Raw genomic sequence first — 22,636 nt, 5'->3', positions numbered from 1 at the left:
CTAGAAATACGCCTCCTCTAAGGGACCTCCCTCCATCCTGCATCCTCCTTCCTCTTCAGAGGGAGAAACTGAGGCTCAGAGAGCTTCAGTGTTTGCCCTAGACCAGCAGCCAGCAAAAAGGCAGGACTGGAACCCAGGGCCCCTGGGTCTAATCCCAGTATAGTCCTTAGGAGTCCTGGTTGCCTGTTTGCTCCCCCCATGGGTTCCCAGATGCCAGGGAAGAGAGTGGGGAAACAGCCCTGAGAGATGGCTCTGAACAGAAGCCAGGGAGTCTGTTCCCAAAAGAGGGACAGTTTTCTGACACCCTTATGTCATCCACTCTCAGCCAAAGCCCTGCACACATCTGCTATCACTTCTCTGGTTCCCACTACCCTCTGCTTCCCCTGACTGGTGAGAAGAAAATATTAGCATGGCTGCCCCAGGGGTCTGAGGCCTGCAAGCACTCTGTGTGTGGCATTATCCTGCTCTGACAGCTCTGCCCTCCTCCAGGGCTGTCCTGGCCCTCCCTGAGCTCCCTTAGGAAGCAGCAGGGAGAAAGAAAGAAATTGGAAAAGTGTCTACTGCTGGCTCACGTTCTCTGCTCTGCGGTGCAGAAGGCTCCCCTTTGACCAAGAGCTTGGCATGTAAGAACAAAGAACTGTGAGCAAAATATGATTCTTTGCAGTCTTGACAGCTTAGTGCAACCAGCTTAGAAGTTCCTCCAGCTGTGCACTGAATCCAATGGCCATGGAAAAGCAGAGCCCTGGGGTGGGCAGAATTCGAAGATGGCCCCAAGACTGCTCCACGTGTGCATGCCTTTACTCATATCCTCCCTTTTAATGTAGGCAGAGCCCACGAATACAATGGCATGCAGCTCCTCTCCATATGTGAGTCGGTTACATTATATGGAAAGATGGATTGTACAGATACTATTAAGTTTCCTAGTAGGTTAACTTTGGTTTAATAAAAAGGGACCCCTTCCATTCAAATGCAACCGTTTCTGTGCAACCCAGCACTTTCTCTTTCCCCTGTATCTTCATTTAAATCCATCCCAGGTATATGATGGCTAACGTTACATGTGAAGTTGCTTAGGTCAGGATGCCCAGATGTGTGGTCAGACATTATTCTAGATGTTTGCATGACGGTTTGGGGATGAGATTAGCATTTAAATTGGTCGACTTTGAATAAAGCAGCTTGCTCTCCATAATGTGTTGGGCCTTGTCCAATCCAAAGGACTGACTTGCTTCAAGCAAGAAGAAATTCTGCCAGCAGGTAGGCTTTGGACTTGAACTTCAACCTGGGTTTGCTTAGCTCCCCAGCCTGCCAACCTTTAGACTTAAACTTCAGCATCAGCTCTTCCTCTTAGTAGACTAGAGACTGCATATTTTGGACTTGCCAGCCTCAGTGATGTCAAGATATGGAAGGATAGAAGATCCTCAGCCTTAGTCCCACCCAACAGAAACACTGCTAAGCAAGAATCCAGGAATGAGGGTTTCTTCATGAGAACTGAAAATCCCTGAGGAAAAGTTACAGCACACCAGTGGAGCAAAAATAAATTAGAAAAACCACGTTACAATGAGTAAGAGGTACACTTTACCCACATCACCTGTTCCTCAAGCCACAACTGCACGGTGCCAAGAAGGATGTTTGGGGTCTCTAACTTCTCCTGTGGGGGAAAGGGAGATCAAGGAAGACATCTAACTTCCTCAGTATTTGACACTGCCTTAGGCCCACCTCTGTCTCAGCTCATGAGAACTCTACAGGCAAGGAGAGAGCAGAATGATATCTTCAAAGGACTAAAAGAAAGCAGAAAAAAATTATCAACCAAGAACACCATATACTTGGTAAAATTGTCCTTCAAAAATGAAGGAGAGATAAAGATCTCCCCAAATAAAACCTGAGGGAGTTTATCATCACTAAACCTGCCCTATATGAAGTAGATTTGTCAGCATTCACAATTATGTAAGCCAATTCCTGAAAATAAATCTCTATATGCATAAAAAAAGAGGGGAGGGGATTCCCTGGGTGAGCCTGATCTAATCAGATAAGCCTTAGAGAAGACAGGGGGCAGAAGCAGCGGTCCTTCTGCCAATGGAGAGGACCATGAGGAACCACGGACTCTGTAGGAGCCTCTGGTTCACAGCCCTCAAAGAAATAGGGACCTCGGTGCTATAATCACTGGGTTCTAAATTCTCAACAATGCCAGTGAGCCTCAGAAGAGAATGCAGTCAACCAACACTGTGATTTCAGTCCAGTGAGACCCTGGGCATTGGACTTCACCAACCCTTGCCTAGACTTTTGAGCCTAGGAAACTGTGAGATGAAATTACCATATAAGCTTGTGGTAACTCATTACACAGTGATCAAAAACTAATGTATCCTCTTCCAGACTTCTATTGATAAATCTATCAGGGCATGTGAAGTAAGGGTTGAGCTAAGTCTGGCACCTGGGCAGAGACATATCTCAGTTCAAGCATGTCTGATAGAAAAAAATTGAACATTACAACATATAGTTGAAACATGGTTCTGGAACAGAGGTGCGCAGCAATGAGAGAGAGTGAGAAAGGGAGGGACTGGGAAACTCCTATAGTTTTTCCGGACATTGTGCTTCTGTTACGTTAAACACTGTTGTTTTGCTTTGTTTTATTTATTCACTCATTTGTAAACCCTTTCATTCAAATAGTGACAAGAATGAAAAATTGATTTTTATTACTTCTGTTCTTTTTGGCCACACTATAGTGGTATGTGGAACTTCCCCAACTAGAGATTGAACCTGTGCTCCCTGCAATGGAAGCACAGAGTCTTAATCACTGGACCACCAGGGAAATCCTCTTTACAACCTCTGATTAGGACTATTTCCCCAGAGAATGGAGCATTTCTGCAGACTAAGAGTTAGGTCTGGAGGGAGAGCTAGCCACAGACAAAGAGCCCATTTGCTTATGGACCTTGTGTACCTCTGTGTTGGTCTTGAACCTTGGGCTGCGTGGGTATGAAAATGCTGCACACTCTATAAAGTGCCCAGGAATGAACAGTTTTGTAGAAGGTAAATAACTCCTTTTTGCAGCAAGAAAACGAAAGGAGGAGGGGAGAAAAGAAGTTTGCTATGGTTTCTTAGTAAGTCTGGAACCAAATGACTGGTGTTGCCTTTCTTGGCAGTGGTCTTAGCTGAGCCATCAGCACCAAGAAATCTGCCTTAGAGATCCTGTAGCAGCATCAGGTGATACTGTCGGAGTGCACTCTGAGTGAGGACAGTGAGGAGCACATCTCCCGTTGACCAGCTGTGGACCTGTAACCTGAGTGAGGAGTTGACTTGTATTGTTTTACGGTTGGTTGTCACTGCAGCGCAGCCTAGCCCATACTGGCTGACGGAGTCGGTACAGCCCATCCGACACAGGCTTTCATCCCAGGTGTCTGCCTGGCTCGCGTGGCATCATGATCTAGATTGTAAAACAATGCTAGAATTTTCTAGGAGAAGGTTATCCGGAAAAGCTATGTGTTCTGGTTAAATGATGTCTTTGAATTCTGAAGGCACGGGATTTGATTTTTTCTTTCTTGTACGTAGATGCACACACTATAAATGAATTGTTTCCCACTTTTTCACTCATTTTAAACTTTCCTTCGTGTTGTTATAGGTTTGTATGCATCATTTATGATGACTGAGTGAATATTTAATGGCTGGATTGTGAAAGACCTTACTTAATCATCATGCCCGGTGGTGGGATACTTAGATTGTTTGCAATAAACATTTTTGTGCATAAAGCTTGGTTTCTGTTTAGTATTATTTACTTTGGCTAGGATTCTAGTAGTGGAACACCTGGACAGAAATGTCATGAAACTTTACCTTTTTCAAACATTCCTCTGGAAAGTAAAGCGTTCACCTACCCTGATGCCACAGGTTGGCTAGTCTGGTGAAAGTAACTCACTCTTTCATTAAAGATGAAAATGGAGTCAGGCCTGGGCCATCATCCTGTCACATCACTCCAGGCTCATAGTGATGTAGACCAAGCCCCAGAAGACCAGGCTAGCCTGGGGGGGTCTGGCCAAGGAACAGATCCTCGACAACCTCAGCTTAGTACTCTCCGGCTCTAGTTCAAGTCATAAAATTCCCAAGGGTTCACCCCATCCCCATCTGAACACCTCCATTCCATCATCAGCCCCTAGGGAAGTTTTGAGGGTCCACCATGACCCTTGCTTTCCCCTTGTGGATCCCACGCCCTCTGCATTCCTGGAGCTCATGACCACTTTTAAGAGCCCAGGTTCCAGTCTCTGCATCTCTCTCCAAGGGGCAGTGCCCTGCAGCTCACTGGGGTCTTACTGGCTGAAATGCAGGGCTGGGGAGGGTACTTCTTACTCACTCCTGTGAAGCATCTTGATTGGGATACATACTGAGGACCCTGGGGCTCAGCTTTTCCCTGCCATATCCTCCAGACCATTTCTCTAACCTATGGACCTTCTAGCATATTCCCTGGGGCCTGAGAGACATCACAGGGACTTCTAGCAGTGCTGCCTTCAAAACTACTTTCTCCCAAGCCTGGTCCATGCCCCAGGCAAGCATTTTTATTTTCTTAGTAATAACAAAGTCCCCGCTCTTTGATCAAACTATAATCAGGCTTCTCTGAGCCCTCCTCCAGACTAAGCTTAGTCCTCGTCATGCAAACCTAGTTATAGCAAAGAATCCTGCGTAGTCAGCTTATCATGAATATTCCCCCATCCTTAATGTCCAGTTAAGCTTCACTTCCCCCAACCATGGACATCCAACCAATTTCCTCTTCGTAATTGCCTGTCCTTTCCCTTACTTTGCCCATTGGCTATAAACCCCCCATTTGTCTCTGTTTGCATTTGAAGTTGTGTTCAGTGTCTTTCCCCTACTGCAGTAATCTTGAACAAAGTCAGGTTTTTAAAATCAAGGGTGAGAGTAATTTCTCTTTGAAAGGAGATATTCTTTCCCATCCAGAAAACCCTCTTATGAGGAGTTACCTGGTGGAGAGGGAGGGGAGCTTCAACCTGGGGAATGGCTGCCAGCCTCGCCCACCATATATGTGCCTCCTATCAAGGACACTGTTTGTTGGAGAGGCCAGAAACCCTGGTAAAGGAATGTTCTGCGTGTCTTCCCTGGAGAACTGAGAAACCCACACCCAACACCCCAGCCTCACCATCACTCACAGCTTTATGGCCCATTCATTCATTTATTCATTACACATTTATTGAGTTGCTCCTATATCATCTTGTCTTAAATTTTTGGTGGAGATTTTATATTTTCAGGGATATTCCCTTGTTTACTTTCAGTTTTATTTCATTTATAGGGCAAAGACTTTGGAGCAGCTGAGCATTCCTAAGGTTCTGGGGACACCACCAAGAGGAGGAGTATAGACTGAAGCCCTGCCGTTTTCAGCTCCCAGTCTCAGAGAGCAGCCTGCACACATCAGAGGCCGCATGTGAGGAGCGACGGTGCCCAGTCTTATTGCCAAAGACAATGGCTCCAGAGTAGAACATGAAGCAATTAGATAATTGCTGCTTTGTGTCTGTATGATATCATACATTTAGAGTAGTTACATTGAGGTAATTTGCAAAACTGACAGATAATAAATCCTTAATATATTTCCTGCTTTCCTTCCCATCCCTCCACTTTTCTTTTTCCTCCCCCTTTACTTTCTTCCTTCTTAGACTTTTCCTAGAAGGCTCTTGAGGTCATTCACCTCTGTCCCTGTGCAAACTCCCCTCCACAGTATCCTGATAGGAAAGTAGGGTTCCAGACACCCAGCAGAAGTTGAGAGGAGATGTTCAGAATCTACCCACTGGGAAACCTTGCCTCATCAAGCTACTCCCTGGTCCAGTGATGAGGAGGCACCAGACTCACTTCCTTTCCTGGTGACGCTGGAACCAGTGATGCCGGGTCAGGCGACGCTGGCAGGTGTCTCTCCCTCACCAGCCAGCCCTAGTGTCCAGTCTTCTACTATTTACCTAACATCTTCTTTAAATTGATTCACTCATATTGCCTAAATAAATAAAATGTAAGAGGAAACATGTTTCAGAGGATGAGATGGTTGGATGGCATCACCAACTCAATGGACATGAGTTTGAGTAAACCCAGGGAGTTGGTGACGGACAGGGAAGCCTGGCGTGCTACAGTCCATGGGGTCATAAAGAGTTGGATACGACTGAGCAGCTGAACTAACTGAATGGTTGTTCCCTGGGACTAAGAGTAAGCACTAAATATAAGATAAATACAGTTTCTTCTCCGTGGAGTTAATTATCTATCAGGAAAGAGAGAAGTTACAAGTACATGAAAAAAATCTAACTGTAAGAAGGAAATTAAGCAAAGAAAGAGATGAGAGTGGAATATACGTTTGCCACAGGCGAGGGGTGATGAATCAAAGTTATTGTTTGGACCCACTGAGTTTTGAAAATACTGATTTCAAGTATGCCTTTGAATGATGGCTTGAGCAAGGTCAGTGTGGAGAGGTTGGGACTGAAACGATCAAGGTAAGGGTGCTGGTTGCATCAGTGGAGTTTGAAGCCACAGGCTCAGATGCGATTATTTCAGGAGTGAGTGTCCATAGATACCTGGGCCCTGGTGCTCCCACACTGAGTCACAGAGAAGGGGAGGACCAGGCAGGTGTTAAAGGAAGGCAGCCCACTGTGGTACTCTGTGGTTTCTTGGAAGCACAATGAGGGAAGCGTGTTTACAGAGGATGGAGCGATAGCTACCAACTGTCACTGCAAAGCTGAGCCAGATGAAGACAACGAGGTCACCACTGGGTTTGGCAAGATGGCGCCATGAGTGTGACTCTGGTGGAACAATGGGGGCCAACTCCTGATTGGAGTGATTCTAAGGGAGGACAGGGGCGAGGAAGGGGCTGTGGGGAGTAGAGACCATTTCCTACTCTTTCTCGGAATTGTGCTGGCACGTAAAAGCCCACACATGCAGCTGCTCCTGGAACATCTCAGGAGCCATCTGAAATCAAGCTGTGGACCACATGGCCTGGAAATTTATCCTTGAAAACCCAGACTAACAGAGCCCTTTTCCTAACCCTTACTGGCACCACTCCTGGGAGAGTGCCCTCGAGTTGCATTCTTCCCGATACTCAGCCCCCAAAAGGTTTTTTCCTCGCTGGGGGCCAGCAGCCTGACAGGCCTGCACACAACGCAGACACATACAGCAGAAGAGGGGCGAGCACCAGGGCTGCAGGGCCATACACAACCAGGGCCCTTATTCCAGAGCACAGAGAGGCGCCGGGGCATGTCATGCTCCAGCACAGATATTTACGGATCCTGATTCACACGGTCCAAGAAAAGCTTGGCCTCAGAGATTTCTGGTCCAATCACAAGAATATGGGGGTTGGGCATGGATGAGAGAGAAAGAGATGGACTTTTAAAAAATCTGTATTAAAAAAAATAACTCTGTATAAACCTGATTTCTGTGAGCCTGCTGCCTGCAGTAGTGAAATGCCCTGTTACTCTTCCGAGGCAGCAGTGAATAGCGACTCTGTTAGGAGCTGGCGGGGTCTCCAGAATCAAAATACACCAGGGAGATGGGAGAGCTGCTTTCCTGGAGTCAGTTGTGAGCAGAGCCTGCGAGGAAGTGGGCCTTCCTCCTGCAAGCTCTCTGCCTAAGCAAGACAGAAAAGTCCCCACTGGCATGCGCATTTCTATTTTATACAAAGTGAAACGGAATCACACCCAGATCAGATCTGTATTTTCTCCCGGGCTATTGCAGGAGGCCGTCTTCAGACCGACCTCATTCACAGCCAACTTTTCTTTTGTATAACTGGCCACCAATATTAAGGAAAAAACTGCACTATCCATTGGAAAACCATGGGGGCAGCTTGACTTTTTTGTGTGGGAAGGAAAGATCAGGACAAATACGGAGAGCCCACACTGTGCCAGGTGTCTGGTGTTTGCATTCTCCTTTAATCTTTACTGACTTTTGCAGACAGGAAACTAAGACTTAATGAGGAGAATGACTTGCCCAAGACCTTGGTAGGCTGAGGAATGGGCCCCCTCTGTACGTTTTCTTTCTGATGTTTTCCAACCCTCTCTGACTTATTGGCAGCCAGTGGCGGTTTCTTTGACTGTAGAACCTCTCATGTAATATGGAAAGTAATGGTATAGGCACCAGTTCCTCAGAGGTTCTGTCCTAGCTCCCTGAAGCTGGTATGCTTTGCTTGGGTCACACAGTGAGTGTGGTTCCTGCTAGAGGTGGTGGGATCATTTGTGAAGGCGAAAATGAATGTCCTCGGTCTGCACCAGCATCCCGTTTCCACCACTATAGCTGCCCCCAGGCTGCCCCCTCACTCCTGAATCTGCTGGTCCCCATGAGCACTGGCTTTGAGGCTTTTGCCTAGAGTTCAACTCATTTCCATATTCTTTTTCTCATACAAACCTTGGGGGCAATTCAGGGGCTCCAGTAACATGAACCTTTTTCTCTAAATAAGGAAGCTGAGACCCCCGAGAGATTTAGCCACTCAACCTTCTAAGACAAAGTTGAGACTCAAGATTTTGGACTCCCAAAGCCAAGCCCATTCCCAGCTTCACATGGCCTCTCTATGTGAGCCCTGAAAGCCTCTCTGTCTTTGCTCCTTTCAAACACACTAAGGCCCCAGGTCTAAGTTGGAGAGGAGAGAGCCTGAGACCTCAGCCAACCAGCTCACAGAGCTCCAGAACCTTCTCTCCTGCTAGCGGTGGCATTGTTACCATCCTCATGTATTATGACTCTGTTTATTAAGCATTTTATGTGTTTTCTAGCGGATTTCCTCCCAGTGATGAGAGATGGATATTGTTATACCCATTTTACAGAGGAAGAAAGTGAGGTAGAGGAGTTTGCCCATGGTCACATAGTTAATAGGCGGTAGACTCAGGATGAAAATCCAGATTCATCTGCCTCCACCAGCTTCGTACCATACCCTGCAGCTATCTTACAGGTGCCATGACTTGTATGGAAATAAGAGCATTTCATCATACCATGCGTTTTGCTGTGTGCACGCACCTGTTTCCTTCTTTATATGAACACCGTGTGTCAATTACACAGCCACGTGGTAGATCTGGACAAACCCTGAGCAGCACATTTCATGCTATTCAATGTTCTACTGGATATGCAGCTTGCTTTATTCAAGTCAAGGCCTGACAGCTCCCTCCCTCTTTCCTTGCCTAGTTCATGGCTTTCCAGAAAGACCATGCTTCTTTCCGCACGTCTTCCTGGCTGCCACTACTAATTTTAGAGGAGCTGAGTTCAGGTCCATGTTCATGCTCCACTGCCCTGAGCTTCAACATTATGCATTGACAGCTTAGGGACTAATTCAAACTGCTAGCTTTGGGGACCACTGTACCTCTATTCTCAATACCTTAAAACCAGAAGGCAAAGTCATCACTTCTCTGCCAAAGCTTCATCTCCAGCATCTCCAGAGAGCAGTCCTGACAGATGAGGACCTCTTGGTGGTGTTAGATCTGTCTCGACACTGCTAAGCCCCATGGGGAGCTACAAGCGAGCATGAAACATGCAGAGGCTGAAAATGTAAAGGCTTTAACATCACCCATGAATCTCTGAATCTGGGGAGAGATGAGACTACTTTCTCTGAAGCTGAGCTTCCACTCAAGTTCTTATGGCTCCAGTGTTACAGACCCAACATGAACCTTCTGAGACGCCAACACATTTACTCTTGGCAGAACGCAGCTTCCTCTCACAACAGAAATGAGAGCATGGAAGGCTTATAAAGTTGACTCCAAATGCATCAGGCATATCTGCAAACTCTTCATATCCAGCATTTGGACGAGCTGGGTGGAGATGGATCAGAAACACATGGATTAGATTTTCTTTAAGCTACACTATGGGCCTCTGAAATTAAGGGAAAAGTGCTTGGCATGGTCCATTTGGGATTTACGGATCTCTGAGCACTTGAAGCATCAGCAAATGCTCCCCAGGCAGAAGATCCTTTGGCCGACTTCCCCTGACCCTCAATTCCCTCCCAGTGGGAACTGTTAAGGGGGGAAAGGAAATGAAGACTCGAAGAAGACGTGAATGAGCAGGGGGAAGGTCCTCAGAAAGGTGGACTGTGAATATGGGGGTTATAAAGATGTGGGCAATTTGAGAGGTTTGGGAGGAAGCAAAGGTAGGTTCTTAAAATCCATGTCTGCAAATAGGTTCTATTAGCTTCTCCCTCAGCGATTCAGTCAAAGTTCCTTCTGAGCTGGCCGTGGATCTTGCAAATGAGCGTGCACATCATTGAAAAACTATTCACTTCCTGGAGCGGCCAGAGCCTGTGGAGTGATTGAAACCGCGCAGAACATTTCCATGAAGCCTGGTAACACGTAGGTCGTGCTGTCGTCTACGATTACTCGGTTGAAGTTTGAAAGCATGATCTGTTATTTTCCACCTGTTTACTTTTAACACAAAGCTCTGTTGACTAAGTAAATTCTATTTTGAAGTCCTCAAATGAGGCATTGAGATGGAGTCAACTTTGGACATCCAGCCAAGACCAGATTCCTTATGTTCAAGGTTAATGACCATCTGCTCTAGAAAGGGCCAGACAGATAACAAGATGTGTGGAAAATATGCTGAAGACAAGCACTGACTCTGAAGCACTTGCAGACCCACCCAAGAGCTGACAGTCTCTCACCCAAGCCACCATGGCATGAGTCATCCTGATTTGCAATGGTCTGTCTACAGGTCCGCGTCTGGTGCTGGCTGCTGAGTCCCAAAGAAAACAGTTCTGTTCTTGTTTATTGCTGGGTAGGGGGCAGTGTGGAGCAATGGGCAGAGTGCAAGTTTAGGCACTGGACTGGCCTTGGACTCAATCTCAGTTCAGTCATCCAGCTTTGGGAGAATCCATGGCTCACTGTATTCTTGCTTTGCTCTTTGGGGCGTGCAGCTCAAAAAGATTTCAGTTCTGCCACCACTGATCCTGGGTCAGAGGTCTGAACTTCCACATCTTCCTTAAACCTGTGGGCTTTGAAATCAGAGTTCTTACTCTGTCTCTCCCAGCTACACATGTGCAGCAGGAAGGCAGCTCGGGCTCTAAGTGTGTTGTGAAATTGATCTCTCGTTGCCATTTTCCAGGGGCTTATTAGGAGGGTGGGACTACAGGAAGACGACAGAAGCATCCGGGAGTGAGGTCCTGAGGCCGTATCTGCTTTGGATGTGCCTGTGAGAGTGAGTGGGGTCCTCACATCTTTCTGTTTCTAGCTCTGCAGTCAGCAGTGCTGTAGACGACAGTAGGGCAGCACACCCCCTCCAGGAGCACCCCTGACGTGGGGGAGACGGAGACACAGACACAGGATGACTGAGATACGCACGGAGGTAGCTGGGCGACAGGGAATAAACATTTCTTTTTTTTAATTGAAGTATAGTTGATTTACAATTTGTGTTGGTTTCTAGTGTACAGCAAATGAATCATTATATATACATATGTGTGTGTGTATGTGTATATATATATATATATATACATACATTCTTTTTCATATTCTTACCCTTATGGTTTATTACAAGATTTTGAATATAGATCCCTGTGCTATACAGTAGGACTTTGGTGAACAACAAATTTTATATATAGTAGTTTGCATCTGCTGATCCCCAAACTCCTAATTTATCCCTCTGCCACCCCCTTTCCCCTTTGGTAATAACCATAAATTTGTTTTCTATTTCTGTGGGTCTGTTTCTGTTTTGTAAACAAGCTCATTTGTACCATATTTCAGGTTCCACATATAAGTGATACCATATGGCACTTGTCTTTCTCTTTCTGACTGACTTATTTCACTTAGTATTATAATCTCAAGTTCATCCACGTTGCTGCAAGTGGCATTATTTCATTCTTTTTTAGGGACGAATAATATTTCATTGTGTATAGACACCTCTTCTTCATCAAGTCATCTGTCAATGCACATTTAGGTTGCTTCCATATCTTGGCTGTTGTAAATAATGCTTCTATGAATATTGAGGTGCATGGATCTTTTCAAATTAGAGTTTTTTCCAGATATATGCCCAGAAAGGGAATTGCTAAGTCACATGGTGTTTCTATTTTTAGCTTTTTTAAGGAGCCTCCATACTGTTTTCCGCAGTGGCTCCACCAATTTACATTTCCACCAACAGTGTAGGTCTTTTTCCCACACTCTCTCCGGCATTTGTTATTTGTAGACATTTTAATGACTGGTGTGAGATGGTACCTCACTGTAATTTTGATTTGCGTTTCTCCAATAATTAGGGATGTTGAGCATCTTTCCAGATGCTATTGGTATGTCTTTCTTTGGAGAAATGTCTGTCTAGGTCTTCTGCCCATTTTTTTGACTGGGTAGATATGTTCCTGTGCTTTCTATTTTACAGTAAACATGCAGCCCTTTGGTAATTAGAAAACAAAGCACTGAAGGTTTGAAAAAAGGACCATGAAATACACAAGAGGAGGAGACAGAGGAGGAAGTAGAGGTGTTGCCATGGAGTTAGGTTTAACTGCTGGGCTCAGGGGAGGCTAAGAGGAACAGGATGAGTGGGAGCAGTCTGCAGACACATGGCCTCCACCAGCATGCGTCCCCACCCGGGAGACAGGACAGCCGGGCCTGCAACTAGGGTCAGCGCCGAGCTGCTGCGATGCCCAGGAAGGAGGGGCAGAAAGCCAGGAAGAAGAGGCCGGGCCCTGATGGGAGAAGCTCTGTGTGTCCATTGCCTTTTCATCCCGGAGGAAGTAATAGAAGGTAACCAAGAGCATTGCATTTTAGAGTCTCTTTGGTGCATGGAAACAGGCCTGGGGGCAGAGATGAGCTCATCAGAGTTTATTTTTAACCTGCTCCTACAGGCCAACAGTAAGATACCCCATTTTGCTAGTGGGCTGTGTCCAAAAGGAGCACTGGCGCCTGCCTCCCCCCGGCTCCTCGCAGTCCCTCTTCCCACTGTGGGGAAAGGCCCAGCAGGCTTCAACGGGCCATCATTCTTCATTAGGTCAGGCTTTGTCTTCAAGAGGCACAGAGCTCAGAGAGGCTTCTTGATGGAAGCACTGTGACCTCAGGGTTTTTAGAAATGAAGGCTAATTGACCATAGGAAAATCAAACAGATCTCATCACTGGTGTCTGGGCTGTCTCCCAGTCACACTTCCAGCTAGGCCTCAACAATGGAGATCCCTGCTGCGGCTGGCCCATCCTCCCACCCGTGGAACTACCCACAGATAGGACAGATGCCAATGCCTTTGGCGCTCTCCCCATGTGGGCCAGAGCCTGTTCTCTAGGGCCTGAGGTCTTCGCTGCCAGTCTGGCCCCGTGGAACATTCCATCCCATCATCTGGAGACTTTCATCCGAGTAAAAATCCCACTGCTGGAAGGAATGCAAACCCTGGAGCACGTTTGGTGTTGTGTATTCTTGCCTGGATGATAGCATTTGATTGTGTAGAGATGGGCCATTGGCAAAGTGCCTTCTCTTACGTAATTTAGTGAATTCTCACTGGGCTGGTGAAGACTCGCGGAGGCCAAGACTTGGCTTCCAGGCAGCTCAGAGTCACTGCCAGTGTGTGTTTGTGAACACAGAGTGCCCTGGAGAGCAGGAGTCACCAGGGTTCCCAAGTCCCCCTCGGTTCCCAAGGGAAGTTCGGGAAGGGATGGAGAAGACGGGTAGGGTCAGCTAACTAGACCTGGACCCCATCCTGCAGTCAGGGAAACTGAGGCACAGGTAGCCCAAGGCCACACAGTCAACAGAGCTTCAAATCCAATTTGAACTGAGGGCAACTGATGCAGGCCTCAGAGGACTCAGTGCGGTGCAACATCTTGAGGGATGCAAGCTCCCCAGCAGAGCTGTCACCAGACATCGCCTGCAAACTGGCCAGTGCAGAATCCAGTGTGAGCCCGTAGTTGGGCGCCACTGCTGTTCTGCTCTAGCCCTGGGGTGGGGCAGGGGGCAGTGAGAAGGTTGTTCATCATCTCCAAGGCAGAATGTGCTTTAGGGAAGGGAATCGCATGACTCTCTGTAACCCCGACTTCCCACACTCACCCTGACTCACAATCAACAGCTCAGCCCTAGCTCTTGCGTCTGATCTTCCTCTGAAGGGTGCGTCACGAGCTTTTCATAGTGTGTGCCTCAGACGCGGTCACATGCTTCTCCTATCTGCCCACCTGTCAGTCACTGAAGTGGCATTTCTCTAGTGTGTATCATCGGCTTCCAAAGGACTTAAAATGAGACTGGTGCTGTCCCCCACCCAGGCTTTCTGATTCAGTGGATGTGGGCTGGGCCCTGAGGATGTGCGTATGTGACAGGTTCTCAGGGATGCCGATGCTGGTGGGGCACACCTGGAGAACCCTGCTTTGGAGTACCATCTCATGAGAGTAACATCAGAGGGAACTAGTTGACAGAAGCAGACCCATAGGCAGAGCTACCTTGGAACAGGGTGAAAAAGAAAACAAAGAGAAACCCAGAAACTACTGCCACACAGGGAAACCTGGGCAGGGGTGGTTTATCCTCAGAGACTTAGTCTCTGCACAGATCCAGCTGAGTTTGAGTATTTCCAGGAAAACTGTCAGTGAGTGATATCTAAAGGAATCTACATTATGAAAAATCTCAAATGAGAAGGGACCCACAGGGTGTCCTGTGAAGAGGGGGAAGGAGCAGGGGTTGAGTACTTGTGGGCTGCACCTCCACCACATACAGCATTGCGTGGCTGACATACACTGTCTGCCTGATATTCCCAACAGCCTGGAGATTGATGCTATGACCCCCATTTTACAGAGGAGGAAAAATAGGGCTCAAAGAAGCTAAGTCACTTGCTCAAGCTTACCAAAGTAGGGAATTGAAGAGCCTGGATCAGAACTGACACAATACGAAAGAACTTGGTAGAAGCCAGGAGTAGCCACTGTTTATGCTAGAATGGACAGAACTTGAGTACCATAAGTTTATTTGTGCTGGAGGAACTGAGACACGCTGTTATGGTCTGAAACAGGCTGATTGTACACCCAGTGAGGTGAAAGAGTCCCAGATCAGGGACATTTGTGAGATGTATCCTATTCTCATCTATGAATAATGGCCTCTGGTCTCCATGTGCCTGATGCCTGAGGAACTGCTATGGACTGAATTGTGTCCCATCCAATTCATATGTTGACGGTCTAACCCCCAACATCACTGTATTTCGAAATGCAGCGTTAAGGAGGTGGCTGAGATTAATTGAGGTCATAAGGGTGGATCCTGGATCCAATGGATTTGGTGTCCTTATAAATGAGAAAATGGCACCAGATCTCTCTATCTCTCTCTGCCATGTGAGGACACAGTTCAGTTCAGTTCAGTCGCTCAGTCGTGTCTGACTCTTTGAGACCCCATGAATTGCAGCACGCTAGGCCTCCCTGTCCATCACCAACTCCCGAAGTTCATTCAAACTCACGTCCATCAAATCGGTGATGCCATCCAGCCATCTCATCTTCTGTCATCCCCTTCTCCTCCTGCCCCCAATCCCTCCCAGCATCAGAGTCTTTTCCAATGAGTCAACTCTTCGCATGAGGTGGCCAAAGTACTGGAGTTTCAGCTTTAGCATCAGTCCTTCCAAAGAACACCCAGGACCGATCTCCTTTAGAATGGACTGGTTGGATCTCCTTGCAGTCCAAGGGACTCTCAAGAGTCTTCTCCAACACCACAGTTCAAAAGCATCAATTCTTTGGTGCTCAGCTTTCTTCACAGTCCAACTCTCACATCCATACATGACCACTGGAAAAACCATAACCTTGACTAGATGGACCTTTGTTGGAAAAGTAATGTCTCTGCTTTTGAATATGTTGTCTAGGTTGATCATAACTCTTCTTCCAAGGAGTAAGCATCTTTTAATTTCATGGCTGCAGTCACCATCTGCAGTGATTTTGGAGTCCCCCCAAAATAAAGTCTGACACTGTTTCCACTGTTTCCCCATCTATTTCCCATGAAGTGATGGGACCGGATGCCATGATCTTCGTTTTCTGAATGTTGAGCTTTAAGCCAACTTTTTCACTCTCCTCTTTCACTTTCATCAAGAGGCTTTTTAGTTCCTCTTCACTTTCTGCCATAAGGGTGGTATCATCTGCATAGCTGAGGTTATTGATATTTCTCCCAGTAATCTTGATTCCAGCTTGTGCTTCCTCCAGCCCAGCGTTTCTCATGATGTACTCTGCATAGAAGTTAAATAGGCAGGGTGACAATATACAGCCTTGACATACTCCTTTTCCTATTTGGAACCAGTCTGTTGTTCCATGTCCAGTTCTAACTGTTGCTTCCTGACCTGCATATGGGTTTCTCAAGAGGCAGGTCAGGTGGTCTGGTATTCCCATCTTTTTCAGAATTTTCCACAGTTTATTGTGATCCACACAGTCAAAGGTTTTGGCATAGTCAATAAAGCAGAAATAGATGTTTTTCTGGAACTCTCTTGCTTTTTTGATGATCCAGCGGATGTTGGCAATTTGATCTCTAGTTCCTCTGACTTTTCTAAAACCAGCTTGAACATCTGGAAGTTCACAGTCCACATACTGCTGAAGCCTGGCTGGGAGAATTTTCAGGATTACTTTACTAGCATGTGAGATGAGTGCAACTGTGTGGTAGTGTGAGCATTCTTTGGCATTGCCTTTCTTTGGGGTTGGTATGAAAACTGACCTTTTCCAGTCCTGTGGCCACTGCTGAATTTTCCAGATTTGCTGGCATATCGAGTGCAGCAGTTTCACAGCATCATGTTTCAGGATTTGAAATAGCTCAATTGGAATTCCATCATCTACACTAGCTTTGTTCGTAGTGATGCTTCCTAAGGCCCACTTGACTTCACATTCCAGGATGTCTGGCTCTAGGTGAGTGATCACACCATTGTGATTATCTTGGTCATGAAGATCTCTTTTGTACAGTTCTTCTGTGTATTCTTGCCACCTCTTCTTAATATCTTCGACTTCTGTTAGGTCCATACCATTTCTGTCCTTGATCGAGCCCATCTTTGCATGAAATGTTCCCTTGGTATCTCTAATTTTCTTGAAGAGATCTCTAGTCTTTCCCATTCTGTTGTTTTCCTTATTTCTTTGCATTGATCGCTGAGGAAGGCTTTCTTATCTCTTCTTGCTATTCTTTGCAACTCTGCATTCAGATGCTTATATCTTTCCTTTTCTCCTTTGCTTTTTGCTTCTCTTCTTTTCACAGCTATTTGTAAGGCCTCCCCAGACAGCCATTTTGCTTTTTTGCATTTCTTTTCCATGGGGATGGTCTTGATCCCTGTCTCCTGTACAATGTCACGAACCTCCATCCACAGTTCATCAGGCACTCTATCTATCAGATCTAGGCCCTTGAATCTATTTCTCACTTCCACTGTATAATCATAAGGGATTTGATTTAGGTCATACCTGAATGGTCTAGTGGTTTTCGCCACTTTCTTCAATTTAAGTCTGAATTTGGCAATAAGGAGTTTATGATCTGAGCCACAGTCAGCTCCCAGTCTTGTTTTTACTGACTGTATAGAGCTTCTCCATCTTTGGCTGCAAAGAATATAATCAATCTGATTTCGGTGTTGACCATCCACAACAAGAAGGTAACGGCTTACAAGCCAGAAAGAGAGCTCTTACCAGATGCCAGTCCTGGCTGGAACCTCAGCTTCCAGTCTCTAGAATGGTGAGAAAATTAATTTCTATTGCCTAAGCCTCTCAGCCTACGGTATTTGCTAAGGCAGCCCTAGTAGACTAACACATTCCAGCTAGGACACGGTCCCCTTGTTTGAGGGGATGGTTAAAAATCCAGGCCACAGAGGGTTGCATAGTGGGATGGGCTTTCCTTCTGAAACCCTCACTCACTTTTAACTTTATAGATATGGTCCCATGTGGTTTAAGAAAGGGGACTCTGTCTTTAAAAAGACCCCTCATTTCTACCTGAAAATTTAATTAACAACATTGTACCCAAATGTTTTTCTGTTTCTTGGTTGACATACTATCGGTCGGGGTTTTTTAAGGCAATGTTTTCTGGATGTAGCCAGAGGGCCTTACATATAGCCTAATGTTCAACTGTTTACCACTTGGGGAACGTCATGCTCCCTTATGGGTGGATTTCATTAACCTTCAGTGACCTTTAACTTACCGATGTAGTTTGGTCATGGACAAAAACTGTATGAGGTCAGCAAAGAGTTTTCTTTTGCATCACGGGTCAAGATTATAAGATCTGCAGCATGAATCAAGAGGAGCCATCTTTTGGCAAAAATGTTAAGATTTTCCAGCAATAATAGTAATTCAAAATGATTGACTGCTCACTTTATCTATCGTTTGCCTAGCCTCTAACTGCCTGCCTACCTATTAATATCTTTGATGTTCCTTACATTTCTCGTGCAACGACAATGAAGGAACACAGAACGGGGAAATTTCACAACAGCAGGGAGAATAGGAAGACTATACACTAGCAGATTAAAAATGACTGTGCTTGAATCTTTAATTATCATCATAATTTGATCATAAAGAGGAACAGACAACCAAAGATCATCAGATCCTTGAGGAAAACATTAACCAGCTTAAACACACTGCTGGCAAAACCCCTGTGTATCCTAATCCTAGAGACAGATGAGTCACCAGGTCCTGAGTCTGTAGCGGACAGTGGTGGACTGGCCATTAGGCTTAATGCTGAGCCATTTGGTATTTGTGGCTTGAGGTTCTGCTCAGTCACTTACTGTTTCTTGTTTCCTTTGTAACTTCCAACATTCTATTGGTATTAACTACTCCTTTATATCTTTAAAAAACTGTGCTTTAAAAAAAACAGGGTTTGGTGAGGAAGCAGAGATAAATGAACGTGTTTAGTCAGAAACTCTCTTGGAGTATTTGCAGATCTGGAAACATACTTTCTTCTCACTCTTCTGAAAAAAAATTACCTGAGGATATGTTACAAAATAATGAAGAAGCGATCTAATGAAGAGGAGAAGATGTATGCTTTCGAGAAGTTGAAGATATAAACCAGTTCTCAATGCTGAGAAAAATCTAAGGACAGAAGATATGTAGGCGGTGCGTCTAGGAACGAACTGGTCCAACCAGAGATTTTCAGGGAAAAATAGATTTACAATATATAATATGCTTTTGATGGGCTTCCCAGGTGGCTCAGTGGTAAAGAATCCACCTGCCAATTCAGGAGACTTGGGTTTAATCCCTGGGTCAGGAAGACCTCCTGGAGAAGGAAATGGCAACCCACTCTAATATTCTTGCCTGAAAAATTCCACGCACATCGTAGCCTGTGAGCTACAGTCAATGGGGTCATAAAGAGCTGGACATGACTGAGAGCCTGAGCACCAGGCACCAGCAAGATGATTTCGGGATGAGACAATCTTAGTGCTAAGGCGAGGCAAAACATTCTTTTTTAAAGATGATAAGAAAGTACATACAATAAATATTCCAGAAAAGGTGTATAATATAGTCATATGAGGAACACTAAAATGTTGCACATTTGGGGGAAAATTATGGACAGTAAGAAAAGAGAACCTCTCTAACATGGGACAATACCACTTGAGTAGCACAGATATAGTGACAAAAACTTCTCTATGGTCCTAATCAGCCCACTGGAATATTACACAATAATAATGTTATAAAAGTAGTTTATTATTATTATTAGGATTAATCGATCAGCACAGGAGACTACCATCTTTCATAAATTCATAAAAAGACACCCTTTTTAAAAAATGGAATATCATTGGCAGCATTTTTTAACTTAATGGAATATGAAACCATTTTGTGTCGTAGAACTGATGACATACTATCTGCAATAAAATTTTATATATTGACAGAGGAGAAAGAAAATGTTATAAACCTTAACAGTTTGAAGTAAAAACAGAAATGAAAGAAAATGAGATGGGGAAGAGCAGGGAAAGCAGAACTCTTAATTTCTTTAATTTACATGATGGAGATTCAAAAAGGTGCCCTGGAAAACAGAGATTAAGAAATAACTGAGCATTTTTTAAAATGCAAGAATAATTGCTTTATGATGTTGTGTCGGTCTCTGCCATACAACACGAATCATAGGTATGCATATATCCCCTGCTTTCCACCTCCCACCCCATCCCATCCCTCTAGGTTGTCACAGAGCACAGGGGGTGGGCTCCCTGTGTTATTTAACAACTTCCCGCTAGTTATCTATTTACATATGGTAATGTATATGTTTCCATTTGGGCATATTTTAAAATCATAAGGTAAGCTAAAAGAGCTAACAGAGAACTACTATAATTATATATAATATAAACAAAGCTTTGGCTGAGTAAAATCTGATGTAATTAATTTGAATTTTCTATTGTTTTTTAAATAGGGGGAGCCAAGAGACACTGTTGAGAATTAACAGGTCAAGAAATAGAGCTTTGAACATGTTATTGAGAGCGCTGAGGTCACAACCAGGAAAATCAAAATTAGAATCTTTGAAAAGTGATTACCCTTAAAGAGCTGCATAAGGAAAGCAAATGAGGGAGAGGTTTTTTCCTATATTTTTCAGCATTGTTTGGATTTTTGCTAAGTGTATCACTGTTATTAAAATTTTAGAAAAATACATTCTAGCACTGAAAAATATACTTCCAAACTTACTTATCCATTATCTTATACAGTCCCAGGAAAGATGGACATGTAACTCCCTGGTATAAAGGATGTAAATAATATAAATATATGCATCCTCCTCTATGCAGTTGATGAGATATAGTATCTCCTATTGTCTGTGGCCCAAATGACTATGTATTATAGCTATGCATTGCTTGAAAGCAGAACCAACTATTCAAAAACTCAAGTTATAGTTTTCGTAGACAATTCTTAACCTAAGTGGTTTACAAACATGAATCTCTTTAAATAAATAATTCACTTCACTAAAAATTCTTGGGAAACAGCATTGTTTAGCCTCAAGTTTGGAATACTTTATGAGATTATTTGATTGACTATTTGATGAATAGAGTTCGCTAGCTCTGAGTATTTTCAAGACTAAAACTATTGTGTCCATTTAATAAGGTTCATGTATGTTGGGGCCTTGATCTTTCATTAAAGTTTGCATTTTCTAGTGGATTCAAACTAGTTTTCTACAGAGGACTATGGAACACACACACACAGACACATGCGCACCCTCCCCCAAGCAAAAGCTGAGGCCTGACTCATTGTTGGGCATCTCAGCTTTCCCGGGAGGAGGCCAACACTTCCTCTGCTCAACTTCTTGCCAAAGCTTATGGGGTCTGCATTTAATCAGCAGCTGAGAGCAGCTGCCCATTCTGTAGCTGTTGGAGAGGACAGTCTTCAATTTGTTGACATGTGATAGGGATAATTTCTTGAAGGATCATTAGTTATGTCATTCTTCCCAGTACTGTGAAATCTATATTTACGCCAAGGCAGCTAAGCCAGGAGCTGGGCACCTGGAGTGCACAGGCAATCACTTTTACTAAATTGCTTTGTTGCATGATGCTATGTATCTAGCCTGAGAGGTTGCCCTATGTAAGAACTGATACTATTTCCCCGGGACATCACTCACTATCCCACACTGCACTCTCCTTAAAAAACACTTCCAGGCTTAACGGCTGCCTCATCTGGGTACCATGAACTGTTGACATTCTTCTGTATCATCATATGACCTACATGAACTGCAGAAAAAAACCTGGTTTTATTTTCATATGTGGCAAGAATGCTTAGAGAAAAGAACTCTTCACCCTTAGAAAGTCAACTATCATTATGGAATGTGGGTGTTGCCCTTATTCTTGAATTCATTTTCTCCCTTCTATTTTGACTTTCTTCTCCCTTTTATGTCTATACCATTTTAGTCTATCCTATGTATCCCAAGAAACTCTAATAGTTTTATAACAAAAAGGATATATCAATAACAAAAATAACCTTCACACCAAATCCATAAGGTGAGTGTCTTGTTCCTGTTTCACAGATAAGGAAACTGATCCTTGAAGACTGACTCTGCCAAGAAGGTACAAGTAGAATCGTCGCTGTAGCATCTCCAAGTCCAGTGGTCTTAGCACCCTTTCCTGTCATATAAGAAAGAGCACCTGTAAAGTTCTTAGGAGCAATTCTGTTTCCCAGAGATTGCAAGGAAATTAGTGATGAACATTATTTTGTAAGGATATTTGTTTATAAGCCACTAAAGCTAAGTGGCAAGCTTGGTGTCTTCTGTGTGTGACCTCCATCCTGGCCGTGATGGTTAGCAAGACCAGTTGTCTGTATGGGACCCAGTATGACCAAGCTGCGGTGCTCTTCCTGGTGAGAGTCAGACATGGACCACACCCATCTGCCTAGGGAGTGGGGGAGCAGGCTCCCCGCTATGAGACCCTTCAGGCCCTCAGCTGCTCCCTCCTGCTGCTCCTCACTTCCCCTCCTTGTCCTACCCCAAGTTTCTCTGTTCTCGTGTGGAGCTCCCTGAGGTGCTAAGAAATGGTTCAAAAGCAACGGATCTGCCTGCAACACAAGAAGAGAGAGGAATGACTCAGAACAGCTCACTTCGGCTCTGGCAAATACACCTCCCTTTTATCGACGGAGGTGAGGATGAGGACAGAGCGTTGTCACAGGCTGGCATCGTGGTGCACCGAGTGCACGTCCGTGCACACTCTTTCCTCTCTGTGCTCTGTAACTACGGTCTGGGAAGCCTTTCTGCACCAGCTGCGACGGGACTCGGCTTGCTTCTCTCTGGCTCTGGATTAGCCCAGAACCTGGCACATAGTAGGTGTTCAATAAATAACAGTTTCTTCTTCCGGTTTGGTCCTGAACTTAGCCTGGCAATT

The sequence above is a fragment of the Oryx dammah genome, unplaced genomic scaffold, assembly GCF_014754425.2.
Source record: "Oryx dammah isolate SB20612 unplaced genomic scaffold, SCBI_Odam_1.1 HiC_scaffold_6, whole genome shotgun sequence".
NCBI classification, from domain to species: domain Eukaryota; kingdom Metazoa; phylum Chordata; class Mammalia; order Artiodactyla; family Bovidae; genus Oryx; species Oryx dammah.
The sequence above is the reverse complement of the archived record's forward strand: the minus strand, read 5'-3'. Positions refer to the sequence as shown.